Source organism: Erinaceus europaeus, chromosome 3 (genome assembly GCF_950295315.1).
Source record: "Erinaceus europaeus chromosome 3, mEriEur2.1, whole genome shotgun sequence".
Lineage (NCBI taxonomy): Eukaryota > Metazoa > Chordata > Mammalia > Eulipotyphla > Erinaceidae > Erinaceus > Erinaceus europaeus.
The window spans coordinates 71,743,205-71,758,804 of NC_080164.1; the positions used below are offsets into that span (position 1 = coordinate 71,743,205).

The following is a 15,600-nucleotide window of genomic DNA, read 5'->3' on the forward strand; positions in this document are numbered from 1 at the left end:
CCAAAGAGCCCATAACAATACAAGTTTTTTTTTTTCCTTTTTTTCCTGAGCCTGACATCTGATGTGCAGGTAGATACAAGTTATTAACCTTAATTGACTCTCTTGGGACTGAACCTCCATAACAGCAGCAAACTAAGGTGACAGAGGACTTTTAGGGTTCCCCTATTTTCTGTTCCCACTCTATAGGGGTGAGGCTGAATGGAGTTGGATATTCTTTCCTGGAATTTAGCTCTGCGTCATGGAGCTTTGGGAAAACAGGAAATTCTGGCATGTTGCCCCTTTCTAGGGTGATAGTATAGCTCTTGATGGAATCTGAGAAAGTGAGAGGAAGCCACAGCTTCTTGGTCACACCCTGCCAGAGCTTCTGCAACAAACTGGGCAGGATGGATAACTCCCACGCCATGGACTTTAACTGTTGTTACTAATATCAATAGACTTTCTTGAATAAATGTTTCTTCATTTGCTGTAAACCCTTAGAACAATTACCAGATACTTCAATTATTTCCTTATAGTAATTTTTTGCCAGTTATTGTTTTACTGATAAGTAGTTTTGTGGAGTTCCTAATACTATTTTCCCAGAAGTGGATCCCAATACAATATATACTTAATTTATTTAACAATCAACAAAATTACAAGCAAGTTCCTTTCAGTCTAATAGCCCATTGTAGGAAAATTGGTATTACCCAACAGAGCATAAATTTTAAGTACTGTGAGGAAACTTTTTTTAAGCAGGAACTAAACCAAGTCTTTATAAGCACTTTTTTTCTCTCATTTTTGGCTAACAATAATAATCAGCTATATATGTACCCTGACTAGCAAGAATTTTTTTTTTAATCTGAGGAAACCATATAAGGGGTGTATGATCACAGAGCAGATCATCTGCAGGTTATAGTTAGCAAACTAGCCATACACTTACCTCAAAAATAAGCCCCCTCATGGCCAGGGAGTGAGTTCACATATGGGTGAAGCTGTGGGTTTAATCCCTAGCATAACATATGCTGGAGTGGAACAGTGTTCTGGTAGTTCCAAAATCTTTAAAAATAAATAACTACTAGTCCCACAGAAATGAGACTTGTTTCATTCCAGGCCACTCAGCTGAGAGACCAAGAGTTTTCCAAACAACATTCAAAGAAACACAGTTCTCACTGCTCCTAGAAACAGCTGGCTTGGGGTAAATAGGCCTGGTTGAGAGGGGAACTGCCAGCACATTCATGGATATCACCAAGTGTAATCTATACCAAGGGTAACAGATAGCATCATCTGAATCCAGACTGAGGAAGGTGTTAGGATCGTGAAGCTACCAGTCAACCACTTCCACTAGAAAGGCAGTGAGGCAGGTGGGGTGAGGTGATGACAGTGCTGGCTCTGTTGTGCAGAAACTACAGCTGGACTGAACACTAGACCCTCTAGTCTTAGATTCCTTGTCTAAAAATAGAATTCCTCAACAACTAATGAAGCCCAAAGTCAGTACTTAACACACTGTTATTCTAGACAAGGTCTTCACTGGGCTACTTCCCACTAAGCCACTGCTGGCAACTAATGGATGCTAGACGGTTCAAGAATTATAGTTGTCATGTATACAGGTTCTATAGCATTCTTTCCAGTGCTGCCTTTACCTGGACCTCCTCTGGGGTCTGGCTATGCTCTGCTTCATAAACACACCATGTGAGGGCAGAGCAGATATCAGAATGAGTTCGATAAAAGGTCTGCTGCACTGGCAGATCAACAGAACCAACTCCTGCAGCCACCAAGAGAGATACTCTAGTAATCTCTACTTCTGATTCTCGCCACTTAGTTGGCAATTCTCAAAAAGCAAGTCACATAAATCATAGCTGAGCAGTCCTCTTTTATATAAACAGACACACAAATAAACATGCATGTTCTTACAACAAATCATGATATATGGACACTACTTTTAAATGTCAGTATATTTTTCCCGATATTTAAGAACTATTCTGAACTAGAAACTCCTAACAGATCCAGCCCTAACTTACATGTCCCCAACTTTCATGACCCCTTTCCCATGTGCACAGACACATGACTGTATACTAATAAGGTACCTTTCAGTCTTCTATCATAATGCCCAGGGGTGTTCACTTCTATGTTAAGTAAGCACTAGGACTGCTGTTCCTCTGCAAGGGTCATACCTTTTCATTATGACACATTCACTCTCTTCATCAGCAGTCAGGTTATCACCTTTCAACATCCCTGAACTGTGTTCTTTCTACCCAGTCAGAAGTTTAGGAATCAACTCATCCAGACTGTGCGTGCACGCGCGCACGTGCACGCACACGCACGCGCGCGCACACACACACACACACACACACACGGGATATGGGGTGGGATAAAACTTTAAAAGAGGACATCCACCAGATGAGGGCCGGAGAGGGTTAAAAACTTTGGCTCCCCAGGCTCTGACCCTCACTGGGTTGGTGACTGTATTCACAGACCTTCCTGCCACTGTATCACTGTGTCACTGACTCAGGAAGCAGCATGCTCAGGAAGGCCATAGCTGAAAACTGAATCCTTCCCCCACCGAGACATTAAAAAAAAAAAAAAAAAAAAACCACCATATGAATATTACTACCCATAATGTGAAAATTTCTGTGAGTGCACAAAGCTTGCCTCCCACTCCCTTTTAGAAATACAATTTGTTTTTTATTAACTGCATCTCAGCTACTATTAGAGACAGATGGAACCTACTATTCCTACTACTGTCTGGCCCAGTTTGGGTTTTGACTTTGCTTCTTCACCAACATAAATAGACACAACCTCTTCCACAAAGACATCTTTACCTTCACATGGTAGTTCATTCCTCTGTGGCAGTTTCTAAAACAATCTTCTGTCTCTCAAAATTATAGGAAATTATAGATTCTCACAATTAAAGGAAACAAGCTGAAAAGTCCAGCTCTTCAAGAGGAGAATCTCCTCCACTAGCCTTCCCTATTCCTCTCCCATCCATCAAGTCCTGCTGAATATACCCAGGATCAATCACCTCTCACCATCACCACAGTTCCTACTTCAGTTCCAGCCTCCTCACCTTATAAGGCTATAAAGAGTTCTGGATTATCTGTATCACCATGGGCCTTTTCAGAATATCCCCATCATTCCACATGTATGTAGATCCCACATAGATGTTCCTTACACACAGGAGTTTAGAATTTAATTTTACAAATGTACCAATAATTGTATTTGCTGTAAACCATTAATCCCACCAACAAAAAGCAAAAGAAAACAAAAAAGAATTTGGCAGCTGTTCATGGAGGAGGATGAATAAATCTTATAGGAAATAGCACATCATCCAAGGACAAAAACTCAGACCAAATAAAAAAAAGCCCAAGTTAAAGATACCCCACATCATCTCTCTCCAAGAAATAAATTATGCAACCATAATTACTGATGATGAAAAAAAGTAGAGCACAATCTTGTACAATTGGTAAGGTTCACAAAGGTACCAGACCAGTTTGCTCTGCCAAAAAGAAAAATTTAGGTTTAAATTCCCCCTTTAGAATTAAACTGTCTGGTGCAAGGATCCCAGTTCAAGCTCCTACTCTCCACCTGCAAGGGGAGTTGCTTCCCAAATGGTGAAGCAGGTCTGCAGGTGTTTATCTTTCCCTCCCCCTCAATTGGTAAGGTTCACAAAGGTACCAGACCAGTTTGCTCTGCCAAAAAGAAAAATTTAGGTTTAAATTCCCCCTTTAGAATTAAACTGTCTGGTGCAAGGATCCCAGTTCAAGCTCCTACTCTCCACCTGCAAGGGGAGTTGCTTCCCAAATGGTGAAGCAGGTCTGCAGGTGTTTATCTTTCCCTCCCCCTCTCTATCATCCCCTCCTCTCTTAATTTCTCTCTGTTCTATCCAACAATAACATCAACAGTACCAACAACAGCAGTAGCAACAAAAATGGGAAAAATGACCGGCAGGAACAGTGGATTCACAGTGCAGGCATGGAGCCCCAGTGATAACCCTGGAGGCAAAAAAAAAAAAAAAAAAGAAAGAAAGAAAGAAAGAAAGAAAGAAAGAAAGAAAGAAAGAAAGAAAGAAAGAAAGAAAGAAAAGGAATTAAACCATCTAAGGATAGGGGCTCCTGAAATTCCAGCACAATGACCAAGAACTCCCAAATGAATATGGATCGACCTGCCAATGCCTATGTCCAACAGGGAAGCAATTACAGATGCCAGACCTTCCACTTTCTGCACCCCATAATGACTCTGGGTCTATACCCCAGAGGGATAAAGAATAGGAAAGCTTTCAAGGGAGGGGACTGGATACAGAGTTCCAATGGTGGAATTGTGCGGAATTGTACCCCTCTTATCCTGTGGTATTGTCAATATTTCCATTTTATAAATAAGTTTTTAAAAATACAAAAAAAAAAATTTAAAAAGAATTCCCAAATGAAAAGGCCCTAGACCACTGCCCACCAGAGTCATTTAGCATAACTGAAGTTAACTTTTCTTTTTTCTCTTCTCTTTTACCAACACCGGAGACAACAGAGACAGGGACAGGTTCCAGACCTGGTCCTCAGTGCATGCCTCCACTTTCTTACACCTTTCCAAATTTATCCACTAGGTATTCTGGGAGATGGTGTCCAAATCCCTCTCCCTTGGGACACTCTGGAGGTCCAAGCTAGCATTTCCAAGTCAACCAGTCCCAGTCACGGACATGTAGCACCCAGTGAAATGTGAGACTATATTTTCTTCAGAACTGCCTACTCCTGGATTCATTCCCTTTAGCCCTTGGTTCTTTGGAGCCTATAGTTCTCAGGAGTTCAGACATATCTGGCACCTATTTCCAAACAGCAACCAAATAGGTCAGTCACTGAGTTCTGCTTCTCTTCATTTGAAATGGTTCTGCTTTCATAACCCTGTTTCTTCTAGTTTCACTGATATCCTATGGAGGGATAAGACCACAGCCTCGAAACTGACCTCCCAGTGAGGCTGAGTGCCAACTGACAACATCCTGACACATAAAAACATACACATACTCAACTAAGACAGAGTCTGTAGTCTTTAGTTGGGGTATAGGGAGTCCATTCAGTCTCTTAAACTCCTAGTTCCTACTTTACATTTTGTTCAACACTATCCTTTCCACCCCACTCAACCTGAAGGAGCTCTATCTTTTGGTTTTCCTTGAACCCCAGCTTCAAGTAACCTTTCTCTCTAAAGAGTGCCTACTGTGCCTTTCTACTGCTGGGAAATTGTGCCAATGCAGTCACATCTGCCATGTTGTCCCCTCAGGCTACTGCTAGTTCCCTGGAGAGTTGGGACATTCTCGGAGTGCCTGTTCAGCCATGTTGTGCCCTCAGGACATTGTCTATATCCCCGCGATATCTGGAGTGCTCTGGTTACTCCTCCCCCCTCCCATTCTCATCCTATCCTATCCTGGAGTGCTATGGTTACTCCTCCCCCTTCCCATTCTCGCGAAAGCTACTCCTATAAAAGCCCTTCGTTTTCTGCACCTCGCTCTCTTGCCGGCACTCCACTCTGGTGTTCAGACGCAGGAAAGGTTACTGTGTGAGGCGGCCATTTTATCTACCTCCACATGGCCCAACCTGCTTCTCTAACACCCAACTCTGAGGTGCCAGCGCGAATAAAGATTTGTGTTTCCTCTTCGTTCTGGACCCTCTCTCTCTCTTCTCTGCGGCCCGCGCACTACAACATCTGGCTCTACAACATTCTACCTAGCTTAATATGTATCTAAAACTTTCTTTTTGCCCCCTTGCTTCTTCGTGTAGGCAGTTGACACCCAGCTTTCTTCCACCCACCCCAGAAGGAATGAATCTGACAGTAACTGTACCAAACTCACAGTGACAAAGGGTTGTCAAGTGTTGCCACAGCAAGATCTACCTGGAGCCATGTCTCCTCTGGATCAAACAAGTAAAGACTTTTGATCCCCATGACAGGCAAGAAACAAACAGCACCCCAAGTGAGCAGGAAGTAGCCCCAGAACAACCACTGTCCAATTTCATATAGATATATTGGGGACCAAAAGTCTAAGTACGGGATGTTCGAGAGAATAAACTGAGTCAGGGCTATTTCCTTGGGCTTAGAACCTGCCTAATGAGACGCATACAGAATGGTGCATACCAGCAGCCAGGATTACGTGAAAGCTGTAGCACAAAAGGCCCTTACCTACATCAGTGAGCCAATTATGAAGGAAAATCAACTGTGCAAGACAACCTGACTCACTGCAAGCAATGAGGGAGATGGGACTAACGTAGGCCCATGAAAAACTAGGTCTTTGACTTGCCCAGGCCCCTTGCTTCTTGCTTCTTAGTTAAGACAGCTGGGACCTCCCACTCACCCCTTGGTGAGGGGGAAGTGGGGTGGTGGTGAGTCTGATAATGTATTTTTGTTTCCTCATTCCTTTAAAGGCTTTTTGTGTTTAAATTTAAGTTGCTTTTCTAAATACTTACCCTTAGTTCTTCTAATAAATTTCCTTAGCATGCTAAGAAACAATAAAGCTTTTCATTTTTGAAAGATGTTTTTTTTATTACATATGATACAGAGAGGAGGAGGAAGAGGAATGGGGAGGGGAGGAGAGGAGAAGGGAGAGCAGGGGAGGGAAGTGAAGCCAGAGCACCACTCTGTTAACATGCACTGTCAGGTGTCAAAGTGGGAACCTTGGGCATGAAGTCCTATGTTCTACCGTCTGGGCATTCCTCCTGCCACTGCATCTTATAAAGGTTTTCTTCCCTTAGTTGTCACTAGGTGACATTTATTAGTTTTTACCAAGAGTCACAATAAGACACAGGAAGCAGAAATCATTCACTCAAGACTTACTTGCTACATCGACAGAGTCAGTAAAAGAAGTCGGTATGAGCTGTGTGTCAGGTTGACAATTAACTAATTTGTCTGCATAGCCCAAGAAGTAGGTTAGACTGGTAAGTGGAGGTTTCCAGGTTTATCTTACTAGTGTTACTACTGACACACTTTGCCTCTAGTAAAGTATTATTTGCTTAGTAAAGTACACAGAAATTGAAACCACAATAACTTTAGTCAGTCACTCTGTTCAGGTCTGGTTTCCTATACTATTCTCCAATAAAAAGAGATGAGGGCTCTTTGGGAAAATGACTGATTTTAGAGCAGGGGTAGGAAATATGTAAGATGTACCTGGAACGTAAGTACTACCTGAAAGGGAGTATATGTTGAAAAACAGACAAAACACACACACAGTAACAGGGATATATCACAGGGACATAAATAAGAGTTAGTTGAAGGGAGTCGGGCAGTAGCGCAGCAGGTTAAGCGCACATGGCACGAAGCACAAGGACCGGCGTAAGGATCCCGGTTCGAGCCCCGGGCTCTCCACCTGCAGGGGAGTCACTTCACAGGAGGTGAAGAAGGTCTGCAGGTGTCTATCTTTCTCTCTCCCTCTCTGTCTTCCCCTCCTCTCTCCATTTCTCTTTGTCCTATCCAACAACGATGACATCAATAACAATAATAACTACAGCAACAATAAAAAAAAAGGAAAACAAAAGGGAAAATAAAGAGCTAGCTGAAAGAACTTCCAAAGGCTAGAGGTGGTACAATCTGAGAAAAAAAAAATTAATGACCTAGTATTAGATTATAATCCAAAATATGAAATATACACTCAAGGTTACGTAAAATAGCAGAGTAAAAGAGACCAAGTTCACATGAATTCTACTAAATGAAATATTCCAATTACAACATGTAGCTAGATACCACATCAGTTCAAAGAGGTAGGCCCTGGTTCCCACCCTATACTCGTGAGCTGCTCCAAGTAAGTTCCTCCCCAAGAGAAAAGTCAGTACAAGAAGAAAGTCAAGAAACTATTGAATATATCACTGTGTGATCAAAAACAATACTAATGCTAATGGAGACATTGTGTATCCTGCTACATTGTATCCTGCTATCCAGGAGACATTGTGTATCCTGTATGACCAGAAAGGGACTTCATCTCTGTAGTCTCCCTCCCCAAAATCCATAATCATGAGAAAACCATTAGACAAATCCCAAGTAAAGAATACTCAATAAATAGCTATTATTCTTCAAAACTGCAGAGCAGAGGTCATCAAAACAAGGAAAGTCTGAGAAACTCATGATTAAGAGGAGCTTAAAGAGATAAAACAAGTAAGTGTGGTGTGGTGTCCAGGAAAGGATCCTAGGACTGAAAAAGAACATTTGATCAACAAAAATAATAAGGTGGCCAGGCGGTAGCATAACTGACTGACAGCATATGGTACCTTGCACAAAGACCTAGGTTCAAGCTCCTAGTCCCCACCTGTGTGTGTGTGTGGGGGGGGGGGATGTCACAAGTAGTGAAGCAGTGCTGTGGGTGTCTCTCTTTCTCCCTTTCTATCTCTCCCCCTCTCCTCTCAATTTCTATCTGTTCTATCTGATGATAACAAAATAAAAACTTGAAGCACACAGTTCCCATATGTGAGACCCTGGGTTGGATCCCCACATTACACAGGGTCACTATGGACAGTACTAAGGCTGAAAATAGTCCATAAATGGTAAAATGGCCCTTTGATTTTACACGCACATATAGCAGAATACTGGCTCAAATGTTAAAAATGATGAAGTCATCTCCTTTGCCTTATCTTGGAGGGAACTTGAAGGAATCATGTTACATGAGATAACCCAACAAGGGAAGTACAAATAAACAGATTATTTCATTCATAAGTGGAACTTAAGAAGCAAGGGCAGAAAGGGAAAACAAAAAGTGAAAGATGGACTAGATGTGGTACATTACACTAAAGCAAAGGATTCTGGGGAAAGAAAGGAAGGAAGGGAGTGGAAAGACAGCTAAAGTCCTGGTGCATGATTGAAGAAAAAGGCCTAAATTGAGAGTGAGAGTGTTGTGCAGACACATACCAAGAGAAGATGAGACACTGTACCCATGTGTCAACAACTGTACTGTATGCCATTAACATTCTCCCAACAAAATGATTTAACAAATATGTATCTTTTGGTTCATTAGTTGCAATTAATATATCACAATGTATCATAATATTGTAAGATGTTAACAATGAAGGCAAATGTGTGAAAGGGGATATAAAGAAACTCCCTATACTTTTACACATTTTTATAAATAAAAACTACTCTAAAACTTTTAAGTTTATTTGAAAAAATAATATCACCTCTGTGGGGCCATGTGGTGGTGCAACTGGTTAAGCGCACACACGACAGTGCTCAAGGGCCCAGGTTCAAGCCCCTGGTCCCCACTTGCAGGGGGAAAGCTTCACGAGTGGTGAAGCAGTGCTGCAGGTATTTCTCTGTCTCTCTCCATCTCTATCTTCCCTTCCCCTCAAATTCTCTCTGTCTCTATCCAATAATAAATAAAGTTTAAAAAAGAATTAAAAATATAAAAAAATAAATAAATAATCTCACCTCTGAATCAGCTATTGTTTCTTTTTTCTGTTCCCTGCCCTCTCCTATTTTCAGAGCAGGGATGGTAACCTATGTTTAATGTACATTGTAGCCCATAGCATGTGACTGCTTCTGGCCTCTGAAGGAACCAGCCAACATACATATGTGGATTAGCCAGGGATAGACTACCAGTCTTGTCACTGCCTACCTCCTGCTGTTGGCTGAAGTCACTGGTGCAACAGCTCAGGTCAAGGCATAGAGATTCCTCACAGAAGCTCTCCCTTTGAATGGAGGCCATCAGAAGCAGAAGAAACAGACATCTGAGAAGCAGCTCCTTTACTCTTCATGCAAGCTGGCCTTCAAAGAAATTGCTCCCATGCCTAGTTTCCTGTATTGTGAGGTGTCTGCAGGAATTTGACCCCAAGATCTGAAAGCTCTAGCTCTGTGACTTGGACCTACTTTATCCACCTGAAAATGCAGGACCTCCAGGTTCACATGCAAATCTAATAGTTCCCATGCCTCTGGCCATCTGGTATATAACTCTCCTTTTGGGGGAGGTGGAAAGCACAGGGTAGGGTAGAAAAGTAGGTTTTCTATAGTCCTGATACAAGCATAAGGAAGGAATGGAAAGGGAAAGAAAGAAAATTAAAGGAGAGAAGACAAGAAAAAGGGCAGTATTGGTGTAGAAAAAAAAAATGTTTCATTTTCCCTGACTTTGGGGCCCCAGAAGAGCTCACAGCACTCTGACCTCCAGGTAGCATCTGTTTCTTTTTCTTTTTTTTTATTTATAAAAAGGAAACATTGACAAAACCATAGGGAAAGAGGGGTACAACTCCACACAATTCCCACCACAAGAAGTCAGTATCCCATCCCATCCCCTCCCCAGATAGCTTTCCTATTCTTTAGCCCTCTGGGAGTATGGACCCAAGGTCATTGTGGGATGCAGAAGGTGGAAGGTCTGGCCTCCGTAATTGCTTCCCCGCTGAACACGGGCGTTGACAGGTTGATCCATACTCCCAGCCTGCCTCTCTCTTTTCCTAGTAAGTATCTTCTAAGAGTGTGCACAGTGCATCTGTGCTTCCTTGAAACACCACAAAGTTTACTGATGACACTCTAGAAACAGCATAATTCAATCAACACAACTTTAGTCCCCCAGGAAGATAGGGGAGGAAGAGGGGTGGGGAATTGAGCTTTGCACTACAGGAAGGACTCCAAGAAGAAAAACCTCATGCCAAGGAGCCTGGCAAGCAGCTGTGCTCTACTATGTGGAACTACACAAACCTCCCACTGAAAGTTGTGATGCAAAGCTTTTAAACAGTTCTGATTCTAATTAACTTTCTCATCAGGAGGTCCCTTCCTTTGTTTTAATAAGCAGTTACTCTCTCAATAAAATAAATGCTTTTTATAAAGAAGAGAAATATTTAATTTAGGTGGTTAGCAAATAGTATATTTTTGTACTAAAAACTATTCCCAATAAATTTCTATTTTCTTGGTTACAGATTTACCTCAAGATGAATAGTCTTATAACAAAGACACTCTGAATCATTTAGTAGAAGATGTATATAAAAAGTCACAAAATATTTCATTTAAAACAATCAAAATAAAGAGTCAGAGAAATAGCTCACCTGGAAGGGTTCCAATGACCATGCATAAGAAACCCAGGTTTCCGCCCAGGTACCACTCTGGTACCAGGTATCAGCACTGAAGTGTCTCTTTTTCTTTCTGTCTGAATGGAAAAAGTGGCCCAAGACTTAAAAGCCAAGATGGTGGTGGACTAGCAACCCATTTGTTCTTGCTGCCAACAACACAAAACATAATGTACATGGAAAAACAAGCATAGAAATGAGCTTGGAACTCAGATAAATTAACAACCAAAGAAAGAAGTCTGGCTCCCTGTGATTGACTCTAATGAGCTAAATCACATCTGGCCAAGGTGATCATTAGCAGCATCTCACTTGTAGTCACTCTGGAACTTTGGAAGAGGGGAGGTAGGGAATTCTACCCAGACTTCCAAAGTCTTAGTCGTAATATAGGAGTTTCAGGCACAAAGAGAGGGAGAATAGGAGCAAATACAGGGTTCCTCACAGAACCTACTTCTGTTCAAACATTTCTAATTTTAGAGTACACAGTATTAAGCCATGAATGGAAATAAACTAACTCTGAAGTAGTTGGTTTATAATAATGGGAAGCAAAGAAGAGGGTGAGGAGACCTTTCACTGAGGAATGGAAAGCCCTGCCAGTGGAGGGGTAGAGGTGGGAAGGGTGCACCCTAAGAGTAGCCAGGCATCACACTAAGCAGGCTGTGGTGCTTCCCTGATCTTCTGGGATTCTAAGTCACAATAGCAGGGGAAACAGTGAAATGCTTAGAATGAACTATCCCACTTGATCACTTGGAGATGTAATAAAGCTTCCTCATTAACCAGCTATTGAACTCAAGATAGTAAGGTCATTTTACATGGAGAAGTGTAGCCTTAAGTCATAAAAGGAATTGAGTCACTGATTTACATACCTAAAATGACTTTGGACAGGTCAAACACATGCCAATCTCAATCACTAGTAAGGCCAGCACTCTCTTCAGGGTACAGGGATTATCCAGTGTCCAATGAAAATCAGAACAAACAACTGTAAGTGAGTGAGGGTGCCAATAGTGGTCTCTTACACACATTCCAGGTGGTGGAGCTGCCACTCATACATAAGATGCTTTGAGGCTTTAGGGGAAATGTCTTAAGGCTTTTCCCTAGAGAGTATTTATTGCCTCCAGGTTACTGTTGGGGCTTGGTGCCTGCACCATGAACCCACTGCTCCTGGCAGCAATCTTTTTCCATTTGTTGTTGTTGGATAGGACAGAGAGAAATTGAGAGAGGAGGGGAGGGTAGGAGAGAAAGAGAGACACCTGCAGGCCTGCTTTACCATTGCAAAATGACTCTCCTGCAGGTGGAGAGCTGGGGGCTTGAACCTGGACCCTTGTTCCGGTCCTTGCACATGCACTTAACGTCGTTTGCTACTGCTCCACCACCCCCCAGAGCATTTTTAGAGGAAAGTCTCTTCATTCCACTCAGAGACTAGTGCCTGGCTGCCAGATGATCCTCTGGTCATGATCCCCTGGCATCTGTGGGATGAGAGATTACAGTGGGAGCCACTAGAGCAACAACAACAAGAAAAGGACAACAAAATGGAGAAAAATGGCCTCCAGAGAGCCCTGGCCCACTAGGGAAAAAGAGACACAGGCTGGGAGTATGGATCGCTCTGCCAAAGCCTATGTTCAGCAGGGAAGCAATTATAGAAGCCAGACATGCCACGTTCTGCATCCCACAATGATCCTGGGTCCATTCTCCCAGAGAGATAAATAAGAAAGTTTTCAAAGGAGAGGAATGGATACGGAGTTCTGGTGGTGGGAACTGTGTGGAACTGTGCCCCTCTTATCCTATGGTCTCATCAATATCTCCATTTTACAAATTAAAAAAAAATTTTAATGGCCTCCAGGAGCAGTGGATTCATAGTATAGGCACCAAGCCTCAGCCAGAACACTGGAGGCAAAAAAAAAAAAAAAAAATTATCTGCTATACAGCTATATAAGGCACACAGATAAGCTACCCAATTATTTACTGTGACTATTAGTACCAGTGCTATGAACCCTTTCATAAATCTAAGGCCCCTGGACTAGTCTGCTAATTCAGAAGCACTCAGACCTTGTACTGGGTCAAAAATAGCAGGGAAGAGGATTGAAGTGCCCTTGATGTGTATCAATAAATCCACTAAAAGTATCTATTTAAAACTTGGCTAGAAAAAGAATAGGCCAGTTGGCCCTAGGAGAATCCTGGAAGACAGGAAGGAAAGCCAGGCAATTCTGAGCATCCCCAGGAACTCAGACAGGCAGAGCCCACTTTCCTCTGAAGCTCCCTCCTAGAGCTCCTCCCACAGTAGTTTCCTCCTGACTGACAAACCAGCACTGAAAAGGGCCTCCCTGACCCCAGAACTGAGGCATGGACATTTGGGGAGGTGGGTTAGCCCATCACCAGAGCACAAGGTTCAGATCAGTCAGAGCAAGTCCTTGCTCAGAGGAGCTGGAATCCTGCTGAGGGAGAATTCATTCGATCAGGCACCAGTCTCCCAGCCAAGTGCAGTTAGTGCTGCCATGTGACATAACATCTTCAGGTAACCTAGCACTAAATAAGCAAAATTTAAATGTTTCTAAATATGAAACTTCATTATCTACATGCCTCTTTGTTCTTTCTTTTTCTCTCCCTTTCTTTCTTTCTCTCTCCTCTTTCTTTCTGTCATTCTTTCCTTCCCTCCTTTCTTTCCTTCTATTGCTACCAGAGTTATCACTGAGGCACCATGTATCCACTGCTCCCAGCAGCCACGCCATCCTCCCTCCCTAGCATCCCCCCCCCACCCCGCCTTCTACTTCATTTGATAGGACAGAGAAAAATTGAGAGGGGAGAGGGAAAGAGAAAGACAGACACCTGAAAACCTGCTTTACCTCTCATGAAATGTCTCCCCTGTAGGTGGGGAGTGGGGCTAGAACCCAGGTCCTTGCACATGGTGACACGCCTGTCCAAACTCCCCTCCTCCCTTTTTTAAGTTTGAGATTTAGTGGCTAGGGAGGTAGCTCAGTGGTGAAGAAAATATTTACAAGTTTGAGGTCCCAGTATTGATCCCCAACACTGCATGTACCAGAGTAGTTTTCTGCCCCCCTTTCTTTCCCCCCATGATAATCAATAAACAGATCTTTTTAAAAAAAACTTTGAGATTTAAAAAATTCAGACGGGGGAAATTCAGATGGCAGGTCTGATTAATTTTATTGAGAAATACTGGGGGCGGGTGGTGGCGCACCTGGCTGAGCACACGTTATAGTACACAAAGACCCAGGTTCGAGCCCCTGGTTCCCACCTACGGGGGAAAGCTTTGTGAGTGCTGAAGCAGGGCTGCATCTATCCACCCCCCCATCTCTCCCCCTCTTGATTTCTGTCTGCCTCTATCCAATAAATAAATAAAGATAAAAAAAGATAAAAATGTATTAAAAAAGAGAAATTTGGACAAAATTTCATTTCAGAGAATGCTCATTACCACAAAGCTATTTAAAGTAAATCTTAGTAAGATTCTGTTATCAAATCTTGACTACCTGTGGGTGGATAAGTATTGGTAAACAATGATACAGTAGTGTAGTTATGGAGAAAAAAAATTATAACAGCCCTCCCCTGAACTACAGGGCATCAAGGGGTGGGGCACACAGGACTCCCTAGAGAGGTCTGTCCTCACCATGGTGAGTGCTACTCCTGCCTCTCCAAGCCCCACCCGAGTGAGACAAGAGGAGAGGGGCAAAGGGACTGATGAACTCCATCTGGCTCTATGTACAGCCCTGCCCACCGCAACCAAAGACAGGAAAATTAGACTGTTTTTGGTGATGCAATAGAATATAGATGATTAAAGCATAGAAACACTAGACATGTGAAAGTTCAATGTGTTGATAAATTGTACATCTGGTATTAGCTAGCTTCAATTCATTATTATTGGGTGAGTTATTCTGCTTTAGCTGTGACTTATTTTGCTTTAACCATGATTTTTGCTTCACCCAAGACCTTGCCTTCTTCTCCTTCATCCGTCATTCTGGTAGATCAAGAACTATGTTTAAATAACCTGAAGCATAGCACGTCTGATTTTAGAGTGCTCTCTATAACCTGTAAATCTGTAAAGTTATCTTTCTGACTTAAATTCCTCCCATGGCTTTCTTAGATCAAACAGGATAAAGTTCAAAGTCCTTCATCCAACACTGACCTGCTTGTCTGTCCATCTATTGTTTCCAAACTTAGTAAATACCACACTTACAGGCAGTTTCTTTAAGGTTCTCCAGTATTACCTCCTCCTGGAATGTCCTTCTAGTGATCCTCGTGTGCTTGGGTTTGACAAATCCCACTCATGCTTTGTGACCAATTACATTAGCAATTCCTCTGTGACACTTCTCCAGGTAGAAATAAATAATCTCTGCTTTTATGGCACAGTGCTTACACTACAACTACAAAGAAAGCACAACCTTGGACACTGTAAATCCTCCTCTCCTCTGAGCCCCTTAAAGAAATGGGCTGACAGAATTATCTTCATCTTTAACCCTTCAATGTGGAGCTGAAAGTCAACAGATGGCAGAATCCACAAAGAGCCTTTCACTAAATGACAGAAAAGAAAGGCATGCAGACAACACAGTGGTTATGCAAAATACTTTCATACCTGAGGCTCTGGGGTCCCAGGTTCAATTCTTGGCACCACCAT

The 15,600-nt window shown here is 42.5% G+C and overlaps 1 protein-coding gene across 14 annotated transcripts in view; it reads right to left on the reverse strand.

Annotated features, from left to right (window-relative positions):
* The window catches only part of INPP4A (inositol polyphosphate-4-phosphatase type I A), a 133,290-nt gene that overhangs the window by 97,532 nt on the left and 20,158 nt on the right, over positions 1-15,600 (reverse strand). The window contains exon 1 of one of the 14 annotated variants that reach the window (XM_060187486.1): positions 10,959-11,059. The exons of the other annotated variants lie outside the window; for them this stretch is intronic. The gene's annotated coding sequence lies outside the window, so the exon portion shown is untranslated. Of the gene's footprint in view, positions 1-10,958; positions 11,060-15,600 lie in introns of those variants that run through there. 14 annotated transcript variants of the gene reach the window in all.